The 16,246-nt window shown below is 35.1% G+C and overlaps 1 pseudogene; it reads left to right on the forward strand.

Annotated features, from left to right (window-relative positions):
- Positions 1-948: 948 nt before the first annotated feature.
- On the forward strand, positions 949-3,116 carry LOC115958590 (annotated as a pseudogene).
- The last annotated feature ends 13,130 nt before the right edge of the window (positions 3,117-16,246 follow it).

The following is a 16,246-nucleotide window of genomic DNA, read 5'->3' on the forward strand; positions in this document are numbered from 1 at the left end:
ACAAACTTCTACTATTCTATAAACATGTGGCTGACAGTAATTATTTTCCTACAAGCTTCTACTATTCTATAAACATGTGGCTGAAATTAAAGTACACAAGTAAACTCTAGAGAATTCCGGATGGAGAGATTAGACAAGAGTGTTAGTGTAGATTTCTAACATATTTCACTTGGGATATTTTCAGCAATTTTATGAGATAATTGTCATGTGCAATTTAAATTGGGTAAATTCAAATTTGAAATGTTGAGTACCTCAAATTGGATTACAGTAAGTCAACCTCTAACCTGTTCAGATCCTAGAACAAAGAAAAACATTTTTTTATCAAATGTAGTTCCAAAAAATTCACAATACCCTAAACTTCTTCATCTGCTTCAATTTCATTCCCATTATTATCTTCTTTGGCTGCCACCGTTGCTGCTAGCATTTCATCGACTTCTCTAATGAGAAGGGTTCGGTCTACAATTTGAACAACTCACATAAACTAACATAAATGAGGTTTTTTTTTTTTTTTGGCTAAACTTTTGGTTCATTTAAAACCCTTATTCTATTTTTAAGTGATCAGAATTAAAACCTTTTATATAAAAGAAAGTATAATTTTTATTCTTAACTAGCATAATTCCAAAAGCAGTGGAAGAATCTATTTTCTTCATATATACAATAAAACAAAAATTAATGATCAAAGGCGTATAGTAAGTGCTGCACAAGACTTGCCAGAAAATGCAGAGAAAGTTTCTCTCAGAAACGAGGAAATGTGGGGTCGGTGAAAGCGAAAGAAACAAAAGAATTAGTAGCTGATTTCAGTTCTCAATTTGCTATAGTCAAATGCTAATCCTTTCTGTTTAGACTTTTAAACCAAAAATCCTTGTCCCTTTTACGCTTCCTTCTATTCCTCTCCCATTATATAACCTCTACACTGCCTCAAATTAATTTCTACACCAAAGCCAAAAACTCTCTCTCACTCACTCACAAAAGCTTCAGACTTTTGCATTTTTCTCTTAGTCTTTCATATGGCCAGGGAAGTTTCAGCCAAAGACTACCACGACCCAGCTCCAGTACCGATTTTCCATGTTGTGGAGCTATCCCAGTGGTCCTTTTACAGGGCTTTGATAGCTGAGTTTATAGCTACTTTGCTGTTTCTATATGTCACGGTGCTGACTGTGATTGGCTACAAGAGCCATGTTAGAGACGCCTGTGGTGGTCTTGACCATCTCGGGATTGCTTGGGCCTTTGGTGGCATGATTTTCATTCTTGCTTACTGCATTGGTGATATTTCATGTACGTGGGTTTTCATTTCTCTCTTTCTTTCTTACGTATTTTCCCACTTTTGTTAAGTTTTGCTTCCTTTGCTTTTAAAGTTAAACATTACAATTTAGTTTGCATTAAGCTTCAGATAATTAAGGTTGTTTTTGGTTAAATATTTCAGCTGGGTTTTTCTTTCTTTGTTTTTTTACGTGGATTTTAGGCTTAGCTATTAGCTAACTTTAAAAGTTGGTTTTGTGCGTAGATGGTCACATTAACCCAGCAGTGACATTCGGGAGCCTGTTGGCTCGTAAGGTGTCGCTTATCCGAGCCGTGATGTACATGCTGGTTCAATGCTTGGGTGCCATCATTGGTGCTGGGATCGTCCAGGCCATTCAGATGGGTTATTACGAAAGGAATGGTGGTGGTGCCAACACGGTCTCTCCTGGGTACAGCAAAGGCGCTGGATTGGGCGCCGAGATCATAGGGACCTTTGTGCTTGTATACACCGTCTTTTCTGCCACTGATCCCAAGAGGGCAGCTAAAAATTCCTTTGCTCCGGCATGTACCTTAACATTCCTCCAGTTTGAGATTCAGTTCGCTATAAACTATAGAGTTTTTTGCATAGTAAAAAAATTGGAAATATATATTACACATGGCCTATTACACATAACATAACAATTATCAACCAAAAAAAAAAAGTTTGATATCTTATTTTAAGTCAATGGTAAAGAGCAATTAAATAAAATGATCAAATTATGTTTAATCTATTAAAATAAAAGATCTGTTTTATCCTTTTCAAAGGAAAAAATTTAGTTTAATTTACTGATTGGTACTTGAGACTCTTTGGGGGGGTTAAAACCTAAAAGTGCATGTGTGTACATGTACTGAGTTTAAGGTTTTTGGAATCCGTGGGGACACCTCCTATGAACAACCTAAGAATTGCCCTATTTTGTTTCACGGCAATTGTAGATTATTGTTTGGGCCCTCAGCCTTGGACTATTTTTTAGCCACAAATGAATGATTACGGATTATAGTATGAGTTATAATATCAATGTTTTATTGATAGATTGTGTATTGTAATGAATTTAAGGTTTTGGCACCACTTTCCATTGGATTTGCGGTGTTCATGGTTCACTTGGCCACCATCCCAATCACTGGCACTGGCATCAACCCCGCTAGGAGTTTAGGTGCTGCTGTTATCTACAACAAGGCCGCGGCCTGGGATGACCATGTTAGTACACTTTCCTTAGACTGCTGATTATTTGCATTATTGCTAAAGTTGTTTTGTTGTTGTATCATTTAATTATATGCACAGTATATATACAACAATGACGATCATGAGAAGTTCTAAAATTTTGGAGTTGACTATGGATCTTCCGCATGCTATAATTATGATCAGTTATATGTATATATGCATCGTTTCATATTACACCCCCCAACCCCCCACCCCTCAAAAAATGGTGTATCTTATCTACTTGTTATTTTCTTTTCCAGTGGATCTTTTGGGTTGGGCCATTCATTGGCGCAACCATTGCAGCTCTCTACCACCGATTCGTGATGAGTGCAGGTGCTGCGTAAGCTCTTGGGCCATTCAAGAGCAACCCCCATGTTTGATTAATAAAGAGGCTTAACTATATGATTCCTTCTTCATGGTTCTCCAATCTCCAGGTGAATGACATTGGAAGAAGGATTTGATATCTTTAGAAGAATAATGGGGGAGTGCTTATGCTCGTGTATGAATGTTTCTTTGGCTCTCTTAATTTCCTTAGAGAGTTATTAAAAGGAGCATAAAATTTTAGATAAAGCCTGTTTGATCCCCCATGTTTCCCTCTATACAGTTGCCTTTGAATTTACTTGTGAGTTGTTGTTTACAATATGTCTTTGGCACTTTGTACTCTTTATGCTTTAAAGTACAGTTTGAGCAACGCGGTCAAGTGTTCACTTTCTACTGTCTGAAATTGCTCTTAGTGCCTAGTGGAAGAATTACATAGAAGCAGGTTGAAAAGGCAATCTACTGAATTCTAATCGTTCACAAAGTCTCACTATATCATCATGAAAAAGATGCAAAATTAGGTGACATGAAAATTGAACCCAAAAAAGAAGAAACTCTTGCTTAATATGGCTATTTTAAGTGCAACATGGAGAGCAATTTATATGATAATAACAAAAGGAAAGCACATGAGAGCGGTTTAAACATTACATGGTATCTTAGAGAGCACTCTTCAAATACAATGGATTTGGTGCTGTGGGTAACGTCGGCCTAGGTCATTCATCACCAGTTAAATCTATATATATATATATATATAAAATTAAAATCAAAACGGAGAGAAAATTCAATTAAATTCTAAATTGAATTTCAATTGTTGTCTAATTCAGTGTCATGTGTCCTATTTAAGTTTTTTTTTTTTTTTTTTTAATTTTGTTCTGAGTGAGTTAATGTTGTGCAAAATATGAATAGTCTAATATATATAAATCATCAAAAACTCAATTAAAAAAAAAGAGTAAACTCATGTGCATATCCAAAAATAATAAAAGAAAATAAAGAGAGAAAGAGGGTAAAAGTCATTTATAACTTAAAAAAATATGTAACTCTTATCCTAAATATAATTTGAACCCATTTATATGTGTAATTATAATTGTTTTTAATTGTATTGTGCATATGCATGAATTATACACTATTTTGTTTTAACAAAAGAGATCAAATGGCTCAATTCAACATTGTTGTTTAATCACACGTGCTTCTATTAGGTTCTAAAACTTTAGGAACTAATATATTAGAACTTCAATTTATATATGTTGACAAACCATGATCAAAACATTTAGTCTACGTTTAGACTTGCTCAAAGTTTGGTTTAAATTAAGTTTGGAATCAAGTAATTGAAGAAAATTACTATTCAATTTCTACAAGGCTCGATTGATTGAAAATTAGATTTGATCGATCGAAAGTCGCATATCAGCAAAAATCAACAAATGTAAAAAGACCATAACTTATCCGTTTGAATCCCAAATTGCGATCCGTTTTTTCCAGTATTTAGAGGACATCATAAGCTAACCTTAGGAGGGGTTTTCAAGGCTTTTTAGAGAGAGATTAGAGTGCAGCTTGTGCCTCTTTTATAGATCTAGGGTTTTGTACCCAAAAGCTCTATAAGGTCTTTGATGTGCTATGTATTGAATTTCTTGTGAGATCTAGAGGTGTTTACCTTCATACACACTTAGAATTATCAAGATCAAGATTTATGTCAAGAACTTGGCGATCGCTTTAGTTGCTGCATATAGAATTTAAAGAAGATTTGAAACCTTTGAGTGGAGTCTTAAAGTCACAAGTAAGAGAACTTGTAGTTGCTGCAAATCAAGGAAAGAAGTAGTCCATGAACTTGGAGTTATCATGGGTCGTGGTAGTAATTTTTTTACTCGAGATAGCAATAGAATGTTAGTGATCTAAGTTCTATTGTACAAACTTCAATTCTTTCATAGTGGATTTGCTTTTTATCTTGAGGATAGCTAGATTAAATTCTCCCTAGTTTTTTACCGGTTTGGTTTTCCTGGGTTATCATAACGTGTGTTCTTTATATTTCCACATTACTTACATGATATGATTTGATTGTGTTAATCTAGATCTGAATAATTTATCTAAGTAATCACTTGGCTAAATAACTAGGTTAAACAACTTGTGTTTTAAGAAGTCTAAAAATGTACAGCTTCCATCATTAATCAATAAAATGCTTTTCTAGTAATCAATTCATAAATTTTTTTTGTGGCTTTAATCTAAAAATATAATTGCATGATTTGGAAAATCAGCATATAAATTAACTTTCCATGTGAGCATTACCCGACTTGTTTGATAGCATTTGTTCTTAGCAAATTTACGAACTAATTTTATTGTGCCATTTTTGTGGCTTCTAATCAATATATATATAAAACCGAAACTTTTGAAACTCCCACAAATTTCCACGTCAGCACAATATTAAAATAAATTTTCATTTTCTAAAACTAAAAATAAAACATAAATGCAAAATAAAACTTTTCTAAAACCCAAACCCGATAAACGCTTTGCCTTCTCTTTCTCTAAAATGCAGACCTTAAGCTCCTTCTGCCAGTTCCCCCAACGCTCCTCCTCTACCAGCTCCCCCAACGCTCAAACAAATCGGCAAACCAATGGAGATCTCCTTCCTCAGACCCACAACAAAGCATCCAAAGACACCATACCCACCATACCCACAGATTCCTCAATCAAAACCCACCACACCCACCATACACACCATACAGCCATACCCACAAACCAATAGATCTCCTTCCTCAGACCCACGGCAAATACCACTTCTACTTCCTCCAAAATGCAGACCCACCAACAAACCACCACATGCAACCTCAACTATGTTGGTCGGCAATACACCATCACACCCAACCCAGCCCATCGAAACTGGCCCAAAGGTTAACTAATATACAAATTTAATTAGGACTCTATAACTATTTTCTTTTTCTTTTTTTCACGGCTGTTCAATTTATAGGTTTCATTCTTAATTTTTGTTCTTCCATTCACTTTTATTTAGATCTAATATTCCTGTTTAATTTATGCTTTTTTATTGCCTTTCTCTTTAGTCTTTTCCTCCATTCAAATCAAGGTCAAAGGTATGGTATTCGTTTGCCTCTATTCTAAATTTTTGAATTTTTTTTAGTATAAGGTTATGGTATTCGTTTGCCTCTATTCTAAATTTCTGATTTTTTTTTTTGGTATAGGGTTAACTATTTGTCTATGTTAATTTTTGCTTTTTTATTGCCTTTCTCTTCAGTCTTTTCCTCCATTCGAATCAAGGTTAAAGGTATGGTATTTGTTTGCCTCTGTACTAAATTCTGAATTTTTTTTAGTATATGAGTTCTTTACATTTAAAGAATTCATGAAACTCAATTTGAATTGTAACTTATCATGTATAAATATTTTTTTTTTGAATTTTAAGTAATTAATAATTGCATTGGTATGCTGTTGAGACACACAATCCAAATAAAATTGTAAAAGAGTCATGAAGGTTGGTACTAAAGACATATTGAAACAAAGGAAAATTTTCTGCTTTTATGCTTGGAGTTTTAATATCATTGAACAATGTATTATTCTTTGACATTGTTGATGTTAAGCTCTATTGGAAAGTAAAAAATCAAAATTTGATGATTTTTAATGCATTCATTCATCTTATGCATTTAATTGTAGGAAAAAGATACTGGGTAGCTGATTATTTCAAGAAACAACAAAGGATGCTTGAAGGTTGTTTGGGTATGCTCTCTTCTAAACACACAGCAAATATATGGTTTCTGTTTTAAATAAATATTCTGTTTTTTATTGTTTGATTGAAGGAACATGAGACAGTTTGAATGTTAATGTTGATTATAATTTCTCTGTAGATTTTATAATTTTGAATTTGGTTGGAAATTTTTATAATTATTTGTCAATTTGAAATTTAAAGTAGTTGAGTATGAGGTTTGACCTATAAAACTTCATTGCTGCCCCATTATGTGTTTGCCGAATATTTCTTGTCAAGCCTTTGGTTCCTTCAACTAAGTGTCTTTGCACTTTGTGCTTGACTAGGTTAAATCTAGATATTGCCATTAGAAGGCATTAGATGTTTGTGTATACAATCTGCTTATGATTCGTTCACCAATTTGACATTAGCGTCGCTTTATAATTCTGAATTTTTATTGCTTTCTTTATAATTCTGATTTTCTATTCAGTTTATTTTGGATTTAATTTTGTGAATTCTTATCTAGGTTCATGTATGGCTCCCAATCTTTGAATTCTTATTGTAATTTATGCACGATTGGGTGTTGGTTACTTGAGCTTTTAAGTTTATTTTAGGTTTCTAATTGTGCTGGGAATGCCCTGTTTTAAACATATTGGCTGAATTATTATGTAAGCATTCAATTAAGAAGTTGTATAACTGGCTGGAAACTCAGATTTAGTTTGTTATGTTCTATTTGATTATTGAATGCCTTGTAGATTTTTTGTTTGGGGCAACGTTGGAGTAGACTATGTGTATCTGTGGTAGTCTTTTTTATATCATTATTGGTTTATTTAAGTTTAATTTAAACTATATATGCAATACCATGGCTCTATTTGGATTTTGAAGTATTATACCAGAAGTATTTGCTATATAAAATCCAAAAACTGCATGTACTGCTCAAACTTATGCTTTAAATTTAATTTTTACTCTTCAGCTTGCTTTACTTTTGTAAATTAAAGGGTTTAGGGTTTTATCTAACAAGCGAAGTCTTGAATCATAAATGATTTTCACAGCAAGTAGGACTTCATTTCTGATTGTAGCTCCTGTTGGATTCATATGTTATTTGTACCGCTCATTTTGCATCTATGTTCATCAAATTTACACTTGCTTTGAAATTCTCCAATCCCAAAACAAAGAGAGAAGGAATGAAAATTCCACTAACATGAGCACCAGCCCAAGCACTATCTTTAACAATTACAACTCCAGCGTCCAATTTTTGTAAATTAAAGGGTTTAGGGTTTTATCTAACAAGCGAAGTCTTGAATCATAAATGATTTTCACAGCAAGTAGGACTTCATTTCTGATTGTAGCTCCTGTTGGATTCATATGTTATTTGTACCGCTCATTTTGCATCTATGTTCATCAAATTTACACTTGCTTTGAAATTCTCCAATCCCAAAACAGAGAGAGAATGAATGAAAATTCCACTAACATGAGCACCAGCCCAAGCACTATCTTTAACAATTACAACTCCAGCGTCCAATTCAATGGCCTTTACAGCCAATGTGGTACTTCTCTGCCTTCCAAAGGTGGACCATATCACAAGAAGATTGGCCAAAAAGCTTCACCTACTTTTCTGTACATATCATAATTTTTACTAATTATTTCTTCTTCTTCTTCTTTTTTCCCTAAAAACTCAAAAGTAAATCTGTATGAAGTGCTTGATCCCCAATTTAAATTTTTTTGATAATGTATCCAACAACAAGTAGTCAACGTACTGTGGGTATTAGACAAACAGTGTGGGTATGTACACTATGTAATAGATGATGATTATGAGGCAATGTGCCACTTCCATTATAGACTGATATTACAGCTTCCTTCAAATTTATTGCTCATGTAGAAATGAAAGGTTCCCCTGTTACTCTGGAAGATATAACACTTTATTTGATTCGATGATTTTTAAAAATGTTAGTTTAGTGTGGAAGTCAATGAAGCAAGGACTTATGAGACATATGAGTAGGCCATCCACAAAATAGCCTTTTTGAGTAATAATTTTTTCACCTTTTTATGATGTGTTTTGCTTGGTTTTGTATTTTGTATTATGCATAATTGGTTGTTGTACATTTGGTTGGAGTCAGTGATATGCTTTTGTTATGATGAATATTTGTGCATAGTACTTTCAAATGATCATATCAGCAAGTATTCAGCATTCCAAAAAATATAAATTAATGAAACTTTGATTCCACATTTTGTTAGTTAAATTATCTTTCATTTTTTCTTATTTTGGGTTGATGATTTTTTCTTTTGACCAAGGCGACGGCTTATAAGTTTTCCTAGCACGGTCATACAGACTCATACGGTCAAACTGGGTATTCTGGATGTTCTGACTAACATTCCCATTGCAGCATATTCCTTCGCCTTCCTTCATCAATATACAACATTGACTTTTCTTTGTGTTGCAGCTAGGACAGGAATTCCGAACATATGGACGTCGGAAAACATAAGGAAGGTTTTTTCCATCGAATGAAGGTTTGACACAATTCACTAACACTAATATAAATGCCAATAATGTAAATGGTACAATCCATTTATACTCCATATTTTGCATCTAACAATTGACAAGGTTATTGGAGACTAGAGAGAGTTGTGTAATGTGTTCCTTCACTTGGAAGAAAAGGAGTGGATGTTAATGTGATTACGAAGAATCAGGAATATTTAGGGATTAGGTTTGCACGACATAATTAGGGGAATGATCGATTCAATTTTACTTTGAATTAAATTACATATTTTCATTCATTTTTAAGTCATTATACCATCAATCAAAATAAATATAAGTAATTTTTTTTGTTCTTTGCTTTCTTTTTCTTTTTTATATCTGTCATCCTAATATGTCAATAAGTTTTTAATTTCTATATTACATTATTCTATTTTTTTTTATTTTAAAGTTCCTCTATTTCAGCGCCTGTACATCAATCAAGTTCTATTTCTTGGCTATATCTGTTAAGTATTTGACAAAAGGCCTACAAGAGAACTGTTGTACATGTATTAGAATAATAGAATAAATGAACTGGCATAAACTATTTGATGATGGCCCATGGTCACTAAGCTGCATCTTGCTGTTCAATGTGTCATTAAGTCATGTATTTCTGTTTTATAACTTATATTCATGGGTGTATATTTTTTCTATATGAAAAATGGGGTGTGATGATGGGGTGAACTGACTTGATTGTATTTTTGAAGACTAGGTTTGATTACTGATGTGTGAATTTCTATTACCTAACTGATTGATTCTTTGCTGGTAGATGGGTGCTTTAATAAAAATATGTTGGATTGCTTTAATTGGAAATACATACCTATGCAAATATTTATGTGTGCTATTTCAAGTCCACCTTTTATTATTTATAAGGCTTAACCCTGACAAACTTTAGTAGTTTTGGAAATCCTTTAACATTTTTGACAGTTATAAATAAACAGTTAAGTTCTTTCTCAATCTAACATTTTAATCTATTTAGATTTTTATCATTTTGGGTGTGTTATTGATGGTTGATATACGGGACAATTTGTTTGGTCTGTTATCCGTTCATCCTGTAACTCCCTTGATATCTCTACTCCAGGAGGTATAAAACAACGCAAGAAAGCTATTTGGCTAGCTAAAACTTTTAGAGTTACTTCATTTCCAATCAAGTCTAAAATCTTAACAATTTATGCTAGGTTGTTAATTCTGCTTCCAACAATCTCCCTCTATGTTCTTGATATTTGGTTCTTCATTTTGTGAATTTTAATTATTTTTATTTTGCTTCGTTCTTCTCTCTTCAAATATTACGATTATTTACTGGTGATATTTCTGCATTATGTTGTTTTTAATACAAGGCTACTTTTGAATCAATCTATATCTATGCTAATGGTGTATATATTGAGAATTTTAATAATAATGGCATGGAAGATTTTGATAAAATCATGAATCTTAACTTTTGTTGAGGGCTGCAAAAGTAGGAAATGAAAAGTCTAGAATTCTGCTTTTGTTTGCATAGATTTGCAAGGCAGGTTGCTTTTGATGGGGGAGCTTTAGTTGTAGAGCAGAGAGAAGAATGAGGCAATCCAAGAGAGACTCTTTGTGATACAGTATAGAGTCAACAACAATATGCCTTCACCTGTTTTCTCATATTTAATATGACAACTTAAACAAGTCTTATGAAGAAGGTTATTTTTATTGATAAAATATAGTTAGTGAAGCTGCCCCCAACAATTTAATAAGATTTTGTTGTTGATTTACAAAACTCTTTGAATATTATGATCATTTGTTATTAGTGCATGTCATATATTTTACTTTCTGTTAGTGTTTCTGACAGTTTTTAGACCTCTTAAACAATTGATTAAACCTAGGTAATTAGCCAAGTTGTTACTTAGTCCAATTAAACAAGTCTAAGTTAACACAAAATAAAAGATCAAATCATGCAAAGCAGCGGAAAATAAATAACACAAGATATGATCACCCAGGAAACCAAACCGGTAAAAAACCTGGGGAGGATTTGACCTAGCTATCCTCAAGGTAAACTTGAATCCACTATCTTGAAAGAATTGAAGTTCATACAATAAAACTTACAAGCCCCCACGCTCGACTTCTTATTGCTACCAACCAGTAGAACTTACTGACACGACCACGTGTAAGCTCCGAATCCATGGACTCTTTCTTTCTTGGATTCCCACCAGCTACAAGCACACCCGCTTGTGTATTTTTTAAGCTTTAATGGCAGCAACTGAATTGATCATCAAGGTGTAGATAAATCTTCTCCTTGAAAACCCTAAACTTGTGTAAAGGAAAGCTCCTCTAGATCTCACAAGAGATTTACACAAACCGCAAATATGAGTAACACTAAAACGTGATTAGGGTTTACCTTTTATACTTAGGACAAATAAGAAACCCTAAAAATGTTTTAAAACAAAAAGGGCTGAGTTGGACGAATCTGCAGAAAAGCATTCTGCCCGAGCTTCGATCGGTCGAGCCTAAGCTTCGATCGATCGAGCCAGGCCGAAAGCCACAGTGCTTCCTGCTTTCACTCATTCCAACTTTACATTGGCACACAACTTTGAGCTAGCTTTAAATACTTCTAAACACATTGTTTTTGAAAGTTCAAAAACGTGTAAAAACACCTTTGAACGTTTAGACCCCCAAATAACAACTTAATCAATTCAAGCAATATGTCAAACAACTAGTGTGCGGAAACTTAACATATGCTATCATACGAAATTGATTAAATACTATCTAAGCCATAACAAAATAAAATCCACAGCAGATAATTTAAAGGCAAAGATAGAGGAAGGAAGATGCAAACACAAAGACAACACGCGATGTGTTATCGAAGAGGAAACCGAAGTCCTCGGCGAAAAACCTCTCCGCCGCCCTCCAAGCGGTAATCAATCCACTAGAAAATATAGTTGGGATACAAGGACAACAATAGACCCTCCAAGCCTAATCTACCCAGTGCACCTAAGCCCTCCAAGCTTCTTGCTCCAACGAGGTTGCGCCGAACCTTTTTCTTTTCTAGCTTTCCGGATTCCGCTACTAGACCGTAGCATCAACCAATGAAGATTGGTTCCTTCCTAACTGCTTCCCAGAAATCCAAACAACAGACTCACAATGATGATGATGGTGAGAACCTGGTTTGGTATAATGCCTCTCAAGGATTTGACAATGGAGAGGAAGAGAGTTGAGGAATTTGAAGAGATTCTAAGGTAGAGATTGTGGGTGAAACAATCTGGTTTTTCTTTAGGGTTTCTCTCTCAAAATTCTCTCTGGAAGCTCTCTTTCAATCGTGGGTAATAGGGGTATTTATACTGGAGTGGAGAGGAATGTGAAACGTCAGAATTCTACAAAACAGGGGTGGCTCGCGGCTTGACCTCGCGGCTTGACTAAGTCGCGAGATCCAGTCGCGAGATAACCGTATGGCCAGTTGTCCTGTTTTGTCCTGTAGTGCTCCAGCTAGCAGACTGTTCACCTTCCAGCATGCTTGGCACGTGAGGTTGCTTCTGGCGGCTTGAAGCCGCGAGTCACCAGCGAGACCCAGCCGCGACACTCTGTTTTCTTGCACACTCTTGAGCAAACTTCACTCTATCTCACTCACTACCCTTACATCAAACCCACCTAAATACAGGGTTACTAAATGCTGAATTACAAGCAAATTTGGCACGGAATAAAGCCAATAAGATGGTTAAATAAATTCAACCTTACAATCTCCCCCTTTGGCTATTCCGTGACAAAACCCTAAAACAGACTCTAGACTTAACATGTGAGTTGGGAACAGTTGAACAAAACTCACTCACACCTAACTTTAGAAGCTGTGAAGCACTTGAATCATATGAACATAATACTCCTGAAACACAACAATACACCATGATCATTGTAAGCAGAAAATTATAAAATGCATATGAAACAGGCAATAAGTGATCAAGCAAAGATGGAGTTATGAAACAAACCATGGCTTGATCAACCAAGTGAACACCACAAGGTAGTGATCACAGTGCTCATTCACACTTGGAATGAACACAAGAACATACAAGTTAACAAGCACAAGGCAAGACACTTGTATGCACAACACTCAACCAATGCATATCACACAAGGCATATGCATCTAGGAACAATCCTACAAGGGCACAAGAGTGACAGTACATAAACCAAAATGCATAACATTTAGATTAAAGTACTGATTTCAACATAGTATAAAGGCTGCACTAGGCAAGGTACAAACCTTAAAGCCTACAAACTATGCAAAAGACATAAACCCTAAAAGCTTACAAAAGCACATGGGTACAAAACACATTATATTGAATAAAAATTTAAACAATATAAACTAAAAGTGCTTAAAATTTCTCCCCTTCAAAGTGATGAGAAGCTATGATGCACTTGGAACATATATATACTTGTACCCTGAAATACTTGCACAAAACACATTAGACCCTCAAGGTAAAGCAAGTAATAAATGACAAGTATAATATAACAAGTATAGAAATGACTACAATGATCACATAGCAAAGCAAATGATCATCTGAACATGCATTCAATGAAGCATAATAACATAGGGATACATGAATGTCCAAAGCACAAACATGATGCAATGAGAACACCAAAGCATAACACAAAGCACCATAAAGCCAACAAGAAAACAAACAGAACAGGTTTTCTAGTTAACACAATGTCTTCTCCCCCTTGGTATATGCATCTCCCCTATGGAATATCTCTCCCCCTGCAAATGTGCATGAGAAATAAAATTTCTCCCCCTAAGGATGTGCACAAGAGTCATATAGAAATGACAAAATACTCCGAAACATTCTCTAGAGTATACTCTCCCCCTTTTTGTCAGGAATAGACAAAGGATCAAGAAGAAACGAGGGCAAGAGATGAAGGTATGAACAATGCTAATGATGCATGAGGGGTGCAAGATGAATGAGAAAATGAAGCTCAAACCCATGACAAAGTAAAATGCTACAAAGCATAAGACAGACATGACATGCTAGGATGAAGAAGCAAGGTATAGACCAATGCATGACAAGGGTAGCAGAGGTGTGTGCAAGAGGTGGCTAAGTGCAATGCATGACCAATGCATGAAAAATGCACATGTGGGGCAAAGTGTGCAAAATACACAACCAATGAACTAAACATGTTCCTAATGAGGAAACATGAGAAACCCCAAAGTTTGGTACTCATCGGAGTCCAAACAAGCGAGAAAATGTCTAAGAGGCATTTTATCAAACACCTAGCATGCACACTATGAATAAAAATGTGATACAATGCATGAACATCATGAAATCCACCCTTAATACATGTTCTTTCTGCCACAAGGGGCCAACATCCAATGCATATCAACAAAAGAAACCAATCCCATTTCTAAAACACAAATATATGCGAAAGATCAAGGAGAAAAGCACAAAATCAAGTATAAAAGAGTGGCAGAACAGAAACCCCATACCTGTGACTTGAAGATTTTGAGCTACAAGTATGCAACAATGGAGATTGGAAATGGGAGCACGGAGTGTTTGGGAGGGAGAAGATGAACAGTCACAAATATTCGAGGGAAAAACTGAAACAAGTTTTAAAACTGCTCCTATTTCTGCCAAACACGCGAATTTCGCGACTGGATTAAGTCGCCACACAGTTGCCAGCTCAAGCCGCCAAATCACTCAAGAACAAAATTTTGAAAAATTTTTCTAAGTGTTTTTCGCGACTGGAAGGTCTACCCGCGAGTAAGTCGCGAGCTGAGCCGCGAAAATCTCTGAGTGAACCTCGCGACTGGACCTTCCACTCGCGAACAAGTCGCCAAAAATGACCAGCGAAGGTGCGACTGAGGCTCGCGACTTGACATACCCGCGACAGAGCCGCCAAAACAGGGCAAAAACTGGATTTTTGAAATTTTCAGATTTTTCAAACAAAATACTTTCCAAACACACCTAAAACACTCAAAAATCTTTTTGTGCTTGAATTAACAAAGATTGAGCATGTGAAAACACATTTCAACCAGTACAATCACACAAATGAATATGACATTTATTGAACATAAACTTGTGTGTTGTGTGTGGATATCAACAATGAGATAGTCCTTCGTCTAATGTGAAGCTTCAATGATCAATTCAACCAAGGCATACACAATTAGCACTAGATCATGTGACCCATCTCAATTATAGAAATATGTATATATGACCTCCCACATAAACTTGATAACATGATTTGGAGCTTTATATTTGACTCCACTTTCAATCAAAACAATTGATCTTTTTGATCTTTTTGAGACAATCACCTCTCATTGTGAGAGTGATATATGATATTTCATTTTAAGGAATAAGCCTTTGGCTTTTTGAATAAACATTCATTTCAATATAAGGTCGCTTACCCTTTTTCCTAGTCAAATACTAGAATGTGCGACAGGCTTTTGCAGCTCAATATCTCTTTTCATTTGGAGATTTACATTTGGTGAGCTCTTTTTAACAAAACAAAAATAAAGAGTGGGAAGATATATAGACACAAGTCTATGCAAGTCTCAAGATCAACAAAACCATTCACTAATCATTCATGACAAGTTTGAAGATCTATTTACAACAATCACAAAGGTTTCAAGATTTTTCCCACAGAGATATATGTGCATGAAAACAAGTAATGTTCGAAAATGCACAAAGCCATTAGCACAAAGGTACAAGGCAAAACAAGTTTTGAGACAAAAGCTCAACAAAGTCAATCAAGCTTTTTGATTTTCTAATTTTTATGTGGTTTTTGGATTTTTGACACAATAAACAAAAAGATTGATACGACAAAATTAAACAAATTCACAAGTAGACAAGCAAACAATCAAAACAGCAAAAATAGCAAGCAAAACAAGCAAACATAGTCACAAAGCATAGGAAGTATTAATGCATGGACATGTTGTAATGCTTATGCATGAGTACCCTTATTCACCCTCACGTCACTTGCGTTTGGGGTGATTTCCTTATAGGATTGGGTACGGGAGTTAGGGCTTTCAAACCTTCGTGAGAAGCTCTCCAAGCAGTTGGTGAATGCACCAATCATCTTCATCACGTTCATCATTCCGGGATCACCATTCTGATCTCTAGATTGATCTCCAGCCCAAATTCTCCTATCATTTCTAGGTCCTCCTGACCTTTGAGGAGTTGCACTATTCTTTGCTCTCAACTTTTGGCAATTCGGTCGAGTATGCCCTTGAAGTCCGCAATAGTGGCACACATAGGTTCCTCTAGGACCTCTTTGTGGTCGAGGACGTGACTTGGCACGAGATTCAGATCTGTCTACA

Source organism: Quercus lobata, chromosome 8 (genome assembly GCF_001633185.2).
Source record: "Quercus lobata isolate SW786 chromosome 8, ValleyOak3.0 Primary Assembly, whole genome shotgun sequence".
NCBI classification, from domain to species: Eukaryota; Viridiplantae; Streptophyta; class Magnoliopsida; order Fagales; family Fagaceae; genus Quercus; species Quercus lobata.